The sequence below is a fragment of the Macaca mulatta genome, chromosome 20 (assembly GCF_049350105.2).
Source record: "Macaca mulatta isolate MMU2019108-1 chromosome 20, T2T-MMU8v2.0, whole genome shotgun sequence".
Taxonomy (NCBI): domain Eukaryota; kingdom Metazoa; phylum Chordata; class Mammalia; order Primates; family Cercopithecidae; genus Macaca; species Macaca mulatta.
This window is the reverse complement of record NC_133425.1, coordinates 49,373,377-49,386,101: the sequence shown is the minus strand read 5'-3', so window position 1 is coordinate 49,386,101 and position 12,725 is coordinate 49,373,377. Positions and strand designations below refer to the sequence as shown.

General features: G+C 38.8%; 1 protein-coding gene across 4 annotated transcripts in view; it reads right to left on the bottom strand.

The window, feature by feature from the left end:
* The window catches only part of FTO (FTO alpha-ketoglutarate dependent dioxygenase), a 411,919-nt gene that overhangs the window by 208,113 nt on the left and 191,081 nt on the right, over positions 1-12,725 (bottom strand). The window lies entirely within an intron of this gene.

Here is a 12,725-nt window from a genome sequence, read left to right as displayed (position 1 = left end):
TTAAGGAGAATGGTGGCCTCTAAATTTACCCCAAGACCTTAGATTCCTAAGCAGGATCAAAGTAAAGGCAATCTCTCAGAAGCCCACGTTTGAAGAACAAACGGAGAGTTATTAATCACTCAACAATTAACATCTTGTGCCTTAGAAGTAATAAAACCAGTCATTGGAAAATAAGAGCATCACATAGAGGGAGAACATGAGAGTCTAGCAGAAACCTATGTGCAAAGGTGGGAAAGACCAGAGTGAACAACAGCCATTTACGTTCTGAACATTTACTCAGTCTTTCAATTGGTGTGACTGACAAGCTGAAGTGCAATGGCAAATAGAGACAGCAGAGAGTGCACAATCACTAACGTGGGACTGTTAGCCAAGGAGTGGAGAAGTATGTGTGGGAAAGAAACCACTCTATTTCAGCAGTGGAAGTGACAGCTGACCACACCTACTCTCTTGAACCAAATCAAATAGCTCATGAATGATACCTTGGCTGTATTTCAAAATAATTTTTATGCAAGTATTGAGTTCACAAGACTGTTACCTGGACAAGAGGCAGTGAAGATGTCATTTCCTCCAAACCACAACTCTAATAGCAAAAGATCAAATGAAATACACTTAGGGTTCCTAACAAGGAAGAGAATCATAAGTGGTTCATACACGGGAAGACCTACTTCTGACCAAAGTCCAAAATTATTAAGCTGGTATTCAATTTATGAGAGAAAAACAAAGAATCTTGGTAGAAAAATTACCTAATCTCATTTGTAATTCTCATTCTAAAAATGTATGGTGTTGCTTGTTTGCTGTACTCACAAAGCAGACAGGTCTTGAAAGTAGTGCAAATAATTGAATTTGACTTGCTTTCAAAGTAAAAACTTTGCAAGTGCAAGATAATCCAACGGTTTTCATTTTATTTTTAGTTGCACATGTTTAGCACTTTGCTTCCCATGACTTTGATAGGAAGCCAGTCATTAAGGGGTGAAAGTGCCATACCTTGCAAAGAAATGCATTAGAGAAAAAAGGGTCCTTGCTAATCTTCCTAATCTTATCTCTAGCTGCTGGACTCACACAAACCAAACTCCATCCAGTCTAATCAAGTTTGAGAGCAGGTCTGTGTTTTCCCACTGCGATGGCCCTGCTTCTGCCATCTTTGAATATTCTCCACCCATCTCTATCTATCAAAATCCTTCGTATTCCCAAAGGCCTCTGTCAGAATCTGCTCTTCTCCTTTTTCTTCCTCTGAATTACTTACTGCCTTGTGCCTTATCAACCTGGGAGACATAAGTCCTAGCTCTTTGTATAACTTCACACTTACAGCAAAAAAAAAAAAAAAAAAAAAAAAAAAAAAAGCAGATGAATGATTAAATGACTGGGATGAAGAAAGAGCACTTCTGATGTCACTATATTAAAATAGATTTCAAACATAATTATTGTCCAATGTTTAAGGTTACCTTTCATCAAAATATCTCAGTAGTGTGGAATAATAAAAACTGAAATGCGAGAGAAGAGGATTCTGAATTTTCAGATTTAAAAGACAGAAACCAAGAGTCTTAACACATTGCCCTTTTTATGAGAATATTCTATTTAACTTTCAGGTTTTTCAGACTGTTCATATAAAGATTGAGTTCTTTCAGAGGTCTTATTTGCAACCAAAAATGTAATCAAGGCTGTTTCAATCTAGACAAAAAACAACACTGCTTAATTAACTCAACTAATAAAGCCAGACTCTTTCTCACATTAAAGAAAAAAAAAAAAAAAAAAGACAGATCCTGAGAATCCCAGAGGGCCACCCTGCGCTACTTATGCCAGGCTATGTGGACGCCATATGCATCCAAATTCTGTCTCAGGATAAAACGGAGATGGGGCACTCTAGAACCAGTCGGAAGACCTGAGCATCAGCTGCAAATACAACTGATTTCTCTCCTTCTACAACAAAGTGGTGGGGTGGTTGGTGGGGAGGAAGAAAAATCTTCAGCTTGTATAAGGCTTCGATCTTCCGACTTTACCTAAGGAATGAAGTCAGCTTCATGTATTCAGATAAGCAATAACAGTTCTGCTGCTTATAGAATTACAACCAAACTTTTTCCTTTGTTCTGGCAAAAGACTTCCTGTGAGAAAGCAGTCATCCTTTAAAGCTTTCCAGTCCAAAGGTCTCCCCTGGTTTGTATTCTCCCATTCCCATCCCCCAAAGGAAAAGCTCAATCCACATCACAAGGCATTTCTTGGTTCCAAGCTGTACTGGTTTCTCAAGGACTCCTGGTGAGGAAAGAAAACTGGTCATTTGAACATCCTTTCCTGGGATCTGTCTGAAGTGTAGACAAGCAGCAAAGATGAATATTAATATGCCTTCCATCATCAAAAGCTATTGCATACCCAAAGGATGATAAATATTTTAATCAGTTTTCAGCTTGTCTAGAGGAAGTCAGTTTACTCCTCAGGGACTTCCCTAGTTCTGTGCCCAAAACCTGTCCAGCCCATGCTGCTTTCTCTATATAATTTTGAAAATTTGTAACAGGAAAGTCCAAGCTTTGTTGGAGAAGTCATTTAATTTTGTGACAATTTACTAAGTTTTACCAGAAGAGGGAAATCTAAAACATGAAAGATGATAACAAATAAGACAAAACACTATGATTGTAACTTTTAGCAACACTGGTACTCTGGGAAACTAATAAGCTACTTAATCCTCTCATAAAAAAAAAAAAAAAAAAAAAAAAAGATTTTCCATATTTGCATAAGTTGTTTGCCTGTGATTGCTCAACCTTCTCAGCTATAAATGCCAGAGGCATAAAGCAAGACTTTCCTCTGTGCCCTCAATATTATTTTGTTTTTAAAAAGAAGTTAAAGATGTTTGGGGTATTATTTTGAGAGTTATGTTTGTTTAAGAATAAAACTAACCCAAAAATATTCCTGTGAAGCAGGTAATAAGAGGTAACACTTTAGGAAAAGGTATAAAGTTAAAAAGAATTTATTGGCCAGGTACTGTTACTCACACCTGTAATCCCAGCATTTTGGGAGGCCAAGGTGAGAGGATGACTTTAAGGCCAGGAGTTCAAGACCAGCCTGGGTAACACAGCAAGAACCTATCTCTGCAAAAATAAAAATAAATAGGCAGGCATGGTGGCTTGTAGTCCTAGCTTCTCAGGAGGCTGAGGTGGGCAAATCACTTGAGCCCAGGAGCTTGAGGCTACAGTGAGCCATGATCATACCACTGTACTCTAGCCTAGGTGACAGAGTAAGACTGTCTCAAAATAAATAAATAAATACATAAAAGATTTAAGGCCACACTGATCAACATGGGTAGGAGGAAAAGGCAGGACTAGAACACAGACCTCACGTGAACTCTTGCTTTTAACAAACATGTGTCGAGTACCTCCTATGCAGCAGATGCTGTTCTAGAGGTTGGGGAAATAAGAGTGACGAAAACAGACCAAGTCCCTGCTGCCCTCATGGAGATTATTTCAGGTAGAGACAGACAACAAATGGATATATGGGATAATCGCAGTTGGTGGAAAGTGTTAAGAGTACAGTAGAAAAGAGTAAGTCCCTGCTACAATAAGAGAGTGCTTGGTCAGAGCAACTCTCTCCAGGAAAGTGATATGAGCAACTGAATGAAATGAGGGAGAGAGTCATGTAAATTACAGAAGGACGGACATTCAAGACAGGGGCAGTGGCTTACGCAAAAATCCTGGGCAAGAGTGGGCTGGGCATGTTCTAGACATAATACGGCAGATGTTAGGGGAGGGAAAGAGGGGGAGCACTGATGGAGGTCGAGGAATGGACAGATCCTGCAGGGCATTAGGCCATTGCAAGGAAGGTGGATTTCTAAACGTGATAGTAGGTTTGAAACAGGGGAGTGAAATGACGACCTGCCTTGTATCTCAAAGGAACATTCTGATTGGGATGGACATAGGGTATTAGAAGCAGGAAAGCTGGTTGAGAGGCTATTTTATAAACGATGGTAGTTTTTACCAAGGTGGTAGCACAGGAGGTAGTGATGGGTAGTCAGGTCATGAGTATATTTTGAAAGTAGAGCTAACTGGATTCACTGATAAATCAAGAGATACATCAAGAAGACTCCAAGGTTTTAGTCTGGGCAACTGGATGGTTCAAATTACTGAACTGTGAAACACTAGGGATTACAGAAATCAAACCGTGGGTTTTGGATATGTTACCTTTGAGATATTTATTACTGGATGGCTGAATACTGCCCACCCTTCCCAAACAATGTTCAGGTGTCCAAGACACGAAACTTCAGTATCAGAAACACATGAATGTATTACAGGCATTGGTCTATGCCACCACTCCCATCCTTTAAAAAATGTCACTGCTAACTGCATGAAAAGTTTATGTCATTAAGTAAAATATGAAACCTCTTAATCCCCCAACATCTGTTAAAGAACATCTGATGCATAATTCTGGATATTTTATAATTTGTCATTTCAATCAATAATATTTAATAAGAGGGCTATATATGTTCAAGCTACCACCAGTTCTAAGTCTTTATAACCAATGCAGATATGGCTATGCAGGTATGTGTAAAACATTAAACTTTAATTATGAATAGTGCCGAAGACTCCAGATTTTTAGTTGAAAGCTAATTTTGTCAATCAAAATAAGTAGGAGATTCATTGAGTGGTATTAAAAAAAAAACAAGTAGGAGATGATCTGCCTGAGATTTTTATACATCTGAAGGAAAAATTTACAATTGAGACTGTCACAGGTGGTTCCAGATGGACTGAGATCATGCAAAGAAAATGAAAAAAAACACGTCAATCACATTTAACTTGTTAGGAAAAGATGCTATTAAAAATATCATCTACAATCACAGAGATCCTTTCAGGAATGCAGAAAAAATAGATCACAGTTCCCTTTGGTTAAAAAAGGGCCATTATTTTGCAGATGTCAACGAGGAGGGAACAGGATGGTGGTTATGTTACCCATAAGGCATGGAAGGGCCAACTTAATGTGTTCCCGGGGCTCTCTGGTAAGTCATTTTTTGGCACTGGGAGCACATTTCTCCATAGAGACATTTTTGTACAATATGGAAAGATTCCCAGCCCAGCCTCCCGAAGTATTTAACCCACAGTGGATAGACGCATTGCAAGAGGAGCACTGAGTTCCAAATTGTTGTGAGTCCCTTTAGCTCCTGGACTGAACCCCAGCTCCAGAGGAAGGAAAATGAGGAAAGGAAAGGGATGCTGTCACCAAGGAAGACTCGGTCAACCGGCCTCGAAGTAAGGATTCCTCAGCTGAAGACCGTTCACACTTCCTTCTAAAATCAATACTGGTGATACCTTGCATTTATGTGTTTCATATTTTACAAACTTTCTCATTGGATCATCATAACAATACTCTTCAAAAGGTAACAGGTTTAGCGATTATTCCTTAACCAACTTGGGGAAAAAAAAGATTCTAACATCTTGACAATATTCCAAATAAATGGCATGACATCCTTTGGAAATCTTGCTTCTCTTTCAAAACTGCAGGTCTGATGATTATTATTATTATTTTGCAAACTACTTCATTCTTCTAGACTGAGATTCTTCTAGGATATTTCAGAGGTAATTATAATAAAATAAATAACAGCCTAGAGCTGAATTTAATCCCTCTACCATGCTCCCCACCTCCCCCCCAAAAAAAACAACCTAGATGAAATAAGGTATATCATTTGTTTTATGTTATATCTTCTCCAGGAAAAATAGAAATTTCTGACATTCCAATCCTGCACCAGGGTTTCTTAATTCATATCTGAAATGCTATGATGGTCTGCTAGTCAAAGCAATCCAAAATAAATTCCAGCAGCCAAGGCTAAAATAGCACCCCAGGGAAAATAGCAGGATCTTCACACCTTTACATCAATTTGAATTTCAGGATGGTTAAAACTATTTAAAGCAGCAGAATTCATCTTTTTTTCTTTACGTATAGAATGTGTGAAATGTGCGCATGTGTGTGTGTGCACATGTACGTGCGTGTGTTTAACGAAGGTTGTCAAAATTTAGCCAAATCCTACAGAACCGAGGTTAAAACAGAAACCCTGGCTGTTTACTCCAGTTTTTCTCTCCACACACTAAGAGTTAAGAGAGATGGCAAGGCTGTCACTTGGAATTTCCTAGCTCCTGTCACTTTGTCTCAGCATCTTCAGCATTTTTAGTCTTGCTCCTATTGTGTGCAGAGCAGAGGCACTAGGAACGATCCTCTTAACATTCCTGAGATGTACCAGGCACATCCTAGGACTTGGTACCAATAAAGCTCAACTCTCACACAGCTCATGTAAGGGTTAAAAACAGAAAGTCCTACCCACTGGTTTGCTCTGATGTTCCTGGAGATATTGTCACTGGATGTATCCTCAGTAGAATTCTATTCAACACCTCTGTCTTTAAGTACAAAGCTGTAGGCTGTAGCAGCTTTAAGAAACATAAGTATCCCTTTTTTCTGCTGCACAGTATCTGTGTGTGAAATTCTCTAAAGGGGTTTAAGTATTTACCCTGAACACTATCAGACGGTTTCTAAAATTTTCCTTATCCAGTTGCAAAAACACTTCAAAGAGAATCATAAACACAGTCCTTTGTGCTTTCGATGCACACTGTGTTTTTGAGGCTTAAGCCTGAATTCTCTTGGAATTGTATATTCTTTTTTCCCGAAAACACAGGATACACAACACTTTCTTGTAAAATTCCTTACTAAAGGTGCAGACGCTTAGGGAAAAAAATGGAAAACTCTGAAATTCATAAGATAATCAAAAAAGGAATCAAAACGTGTAAGAAATTCATTGCTAAATCACATGTAAAATTTCTCCCCAGATGTTTTACTTTTAATAGAACAATATAGCTGTGGGGAATTGGAGTGGGTGGGGAATTGGAGTGGGTGGGTAGGAAGGAGAATGGAAAGAATCGAGCTTCCCTGAACACTTTTAAGATAACCAAAAACCAAAGATTTAAACCAAAGATTTTAAGCTGCTCCAGCTGCAAGTGACTTTTTCGTTTTTCCAAATTTTCAAAACTAAACATAAAGGTCTGCATACCGGTTTCAGAAACTGAATTTTTGGATGCTTATGACTCTTTATCCACCTCTAATCTGTGCTTATCTTGAGTCACTCAGCACTGCCCCAGTCAAAAAAGAGAATTTACATTTTAATTTAAAACCACTAGACATCTCACATAGGATCCTAAATTATTATAATATACTCTGCTCCTAAATCAGAAATGCTAACCCTGAAAAAATGAGGAGACTGGATTATGTTGGCTGATGTAACTTACTGTGCACATTAACACTGAAAAAAAGGGAGAAAAAAATTATACACACACACACACACACACACACACACACAACAATTGGTGACTTTCCCATTAATGCAAACAAAAAAAATTCAATATTTATATTTACATCACTTTCTTCTGCACATCCCCAAAAATTTTCAATCCTAGAAGGAAGTTTAAAATAAACTTAGCTAATTGAACTATAATACAATAGCAAATACCAGTATACTCAGTAAATATTTCAGTAAATGGAAAAGCAACCTTGTTCCTATATTCAGTTTTAAAGAATTTATTCTAAAGCACTCTGATGAGAGCTTCATTAATCTCTCCAAAAATAAACAAACTACTGCTCGGCTCAATCATTCCCTATGACTGTGTAACCTACATGAAGTGTAACCTACGCTGAGGAAGACTCATCCACACAGCCACGGGCAGGCTCCTGGCAAGGGCCTTCCCAGATGATTTACACAGGCCAAAATAGCAGGGGAAAAGGCATGACTCATCTTAAAGTTAAACTATTATAACTAACTTGTCAGGGACAACCTTTACCTTCTTAAGTACATTTCTCTCTTAAAACTTTAACAACAAGAAACTGGTTACATTATTAAATAAAACACCTACTCATTTTCCACATCTCTCTGCTCTCCTGTGCCAAATTTTAACATAAATGGATAGAAATAAATGTAGCCTATAGCTTACCTAACATAATTATATGTTGTGTTTTACACTGTTTCAAAACGGATACATTAAAATAATCCAGTCTTGGCTCCTACCCACTAAAGTCAATAAAGGTTATTAAGGCCAACTGCCATTTAAATGCATTGCTATAACAGCACAAGGAATTGTCAGAACAGGAAATGCAATTAAAAACATTCAAAACCATCAGGATCTACTTTTTCTTCTAAAAGAAAAAAACCAAGGAAAACAGCCAGAAGAATTTCTCTCCAGTATAGAAATCATCAATACTTTTGAAAATGTTTACTCTGAAAACGATTGTCAAATATTTCCACTGGATTATACCAAATTGACCTTTTTTTTTTTTTTTAAGGTCAATAGGAAAGGAATAAATGTCACCAATTTAGAGGATTTCGCACCTAGCATTCTTTTCTGTATCATTGTGAATTTGATAGTGTTAAAACATTTTTATAGGTAAAATAAATGTCAGTTTTGCAAAGAGCGATACCAGACCCTGAGAGACAAATGGCCTATCCGTTGAATCTCTGGCTACAGCAAGACTTCCTCACCTCACAGGAGACTTTAGCTTTTCATATTTCTCTTTACCCAGAAAGCAAAGCAGTTGCACAGTTTCTTTCAAATGGTAACTCTCTCTTATCCTGAAGAGTCTTCTCATAACACAATCATCTTGGATGGCGGGGGCGGTGGCGGGAAGGAAGTGCATCGGGTTTTTAAAAAATTAAAATAAAAAACAAATATTTGAATAGTATTATAGTGTTATAATGCCATCCTCAATAGGGAGCAAAGAGGAGGGGAAAGGCCAGACTAAATTCCTGGGTTATAAGAAAGGGTTATGTTGCTTTGGGCTTAATGGCTCATACATTCATGAGGTAATATTCAGGGAAAATGTGATATTTTATCAGAATGTCATTCAAATATAAGGTTTAACATTTACATCACAAGAGCATGGACGGGGTAAAACTATCCGCCGGGAGAAAAATGGCAAGAATAAACAGTGTGATAAAAATGGTGTTTGCTGGGACAGGAAATGGGAAGTGGAGGATGGGGGAGTTTTAGAGACAGCTGACTAAACTTTTTGAAATATGTGACTGGTTATGACATGTGAAGCAATTACCATTAATGGAAGAAAAGCGATTTCAAAGCTCATTTTCCATTCTTCTATATCCTTCCTGAGACTACACCTTCCAACCACAAAGTGAAAAAAGAACACAAAGACAGAAATCACAGCGCAAGTCTCTTCCCTCGTACAAGGGCCGATAAAGGTTGCTTTACTCATAAGCAAAAGGGGAAAAGTAATGTACATATTCCCTGAGGTTTTTTATTTTATTTTCTCAGCAAAAGAGATTGATGATATTTTGCAGGACAAAATGCACTGATTAAAGAAATCCTTCCACAACACACACATGATTTTACAATTCAAAAAAAGCATAAAGATAAAAAAGAATCATTTGTCTAAAATGATCATCATTTTGAGTCAGATAGTCCCTGGAAGCAAAGTGAGGACACTCAGAAATTCCATTTGGATTAGTCTAATGCTATACAATCCAAATGTGCACCAAACACTGTACTTTTTATGGTAAATTGCTGTTGAATTTGTTAACCCACAACTGATATCCTGTGTTATGGAATCTTGGAGATTACAGCTAACTTGAAGCAACAGGGATAATTCTTGACAGTTAATGGTATTTTTGTATGCATTTTCCTGAAAGGCTAACATCTTGGGGCCTCAATCTGGTAGCTCAACATTGCCCCCTACTGCTGGCAACTGAGAAAATATGAGGTGGGCTGGTACCAAGTGGAAATCTAACCAGCCACTGCCAATTCCACCCGAGTATACACATACCAGATGGCACTGCACGAACACAGCCACAGAACCGTAGACCCATCCAACAATTATTCTGTTCTGTCTTTTCCAATAAAAAAAAGAAATTACTTGAATTTGTAAGAAGTCATTTGTAAAAGGCTTGAAGCAATGCTTACATTTAATTTGGAAGAAACATCCCTTTTATCTGGGCCTAAATCTTGACTCTGCTGATAAAGATCATCCCAAGGCATGCTGAGGAGAGACACTGAGGCCACTGATCTCCCTCAGAACACTTAGGAATTCCATGCCAACTGCTGGGAAACTTGGGCCAGAGAGTTCGCAGAATTGTTTTTCCTTTTGGTATTTTTTATACAAGAGCGACAAAACAAAAGATATTTTCTCTTAACGAATGTGCCACCACCTTCAAATTATTTATGCACCAATTTACGTAGATATAACTAAATCCCTTAAATGAATTCATAATGAATAACACTGGTAAGCTCACAATACCAATATTTTATTTTGTGTGTGTGTGTGTGTGTGTGTGTGTGTACGTGAGACAAGGTCTCACTCTGTCACCCAGGCTAGAGCGCAGTAAGGCGATCACAGTTCACTGTAGCCTTGACCTCCTGGGCTCCAATGATCCTCTCACCTCAGCCTCCCAAGTAGCTCAGACTATAGGCACGCACCACCACAGGCGGATAATGTTTTTTATTTCGTACAGATGAGGTCTCACTATGTTGCCCACACTAGTCTCAAACTCCTGGGCTCAAGGAATCCTCCCAATTTGGCCTCCCAAAATGCTGAGAAGACAGGTATAAGCCACCTTGCTGGGCTAGATTTTACAAAAAAAAAAAAAAAAGGCTCTTGAACAAAAACAAAATCAAGGGCCAAGTACGGTGGTTCACGCCTGTAATCCCAACACTTTAGGAGGCTGAGATGGGCAGATTACCTGAGGTCAGAAGTTGGAGACCAGCCTGGCCAACATGGTGAAACTCTGTCTCTTCTAAAAAATACAAAAATTAGGCAGGCACAGTGGCGGGCACCTGTAATCCCAGCTACTCGGGAGGCTGAGGCAGGAGAATTGCTTGAACCCAGGAGGCGGAGGTTGCAGGGAGCTGAGATCGTGCCATTGCACTCCAGGCTGGATGACAGAGCAAGACTCCGTCTCAAAAAAAAAAAAAAAAAATCATTAAGAGCTCCTTTCTTATTTGCTCTTCAACTCTAATTCACAGAGTTGTCAAATTACAACTTCAAAGTCAAGCTGATGTCTTAGAGCCAAGGTTCATCAAGTTAAGAGGTTCTAACTCATATGTAAATGGACAAAATCAGAATTACACAGTAGGAGGAAAAAAAACGTTGCCCTGAAACTGAAGCTGCCTTTATATAAGAAGCCCATAAAAATGGAGAGTACTCATAACAGGCTTAGTTTAGGAACAGAACTGACCAAGGAGATTTAGGCACAGACTTTTCATTAACTCCAATTCAGTTTCACAATGCTCGGTTTTGCATTGATTCAGGTCTTTGGAGAAATCAATTTTTGTGATACTATTAATACATTAAAAGGATTATAACATTCCTTCCCCAGACACATATCCATGAAAAGGTACGATTTAAAGATTTGAGATGTCTGGAAAGCAAGGACTTTTGGATTCTGATCCCGACTTTTAAACTGGGGCCTTCAGAGTTGTGACTTGACATTTTCATTATTATAAAGTAGGAATTAGGGTAGACCCTATGTTAAATATTCTTATAACAAAAATAATAATTATAATAAATAAGACAGAAGAAAACTTTTGGAGGTGATGGATAGGTTTATGGCATAGACTGCTGTGATGGTTTCACAAATGTACACGTATCTCTAAACTCAGGTTGTACACATTAAATAAGTACAGTTTTTTGTAGGGCAATCATACCCCAATAAAGTGGCTTTATAAAAATAAAATAGGGATTAGCAATAGCTATCCATTTTTGCAGATTAGTTCATTGTTTCCAGCACATTTCAAATTCTGTGCAGAGGTACTATCTCCAGAGTTTGCAGGCGTTTACCACTTTTCTACTACATTCCAAATCCGATTGTTTGAAGGCAGAACAGTGAGGTGGTGAAGAGCAAGGACCCCAGAGGCAGCCTTCTAGAGTTCAAATTCCAGCTTCCTCACCTGTTAGCTGGGTGACCTTGAGGAAGTTACATAAACCCTTTGTGTTTTGGTCTCCTCGTTAGAAAAACGGGGAATACAGGGCCGGGCACGCTGGCTCACGCCTGTAATCCCAGCACTTTGGGAGGCCGAGGCGGGCGGATCACAAGGTCAGGAGATCGAGACCACGGTGAAACCCCGTCTCTACTAAAAATACAAAAAATGAGCCAGGTGCGGTGGCAGGCGCCTGTAGTCCCAGCTACTCAGGAGGCTGAGGCTGGAGAATAGCGTGAATCCGGGAGGCGGAGCTTGCAGTGAGCCGATACCGCGCCACTGCACTCCAGCCTGGGTGACAGAGCGAGACACTGTCTCAAAAAAAAAAAAAAAGAAAAAAGAAAAATGGGGAATACATTACACCTATGTTATGGGGTGTCATAAAAGTTAAAGAAATTATATAGAAAACACACAGAATAATGTCTGGTACTTAATAAGTATTATGTAAGTGTTTGCTACTATTATTATTACTATTATTTAAATTAAGACTTAATGCAAGACCTCCATGTGGCTTCAGCCTGCCTTCCAGCTGCATTTCTCCCACATTATCTGCACTCCTTGCTCTGGTCACACCGGACTTCCTCACTTCTGGCCTTGCTTTTACAGTTCCTGGAGTCTAAAGTTCGTCCCCAGATCCCCCATCCCATCATACTCCTCAGCATTCAAGGGCGCCAAAAACCACATCTGCCATTTCACCACCATCCCAGCCAGCTCAAGTGGTCTCAATGTAATGCTCCCTCCTCTGGAACTGTGATTTTCTTTTAACATTTAACATATATTACCGGATTT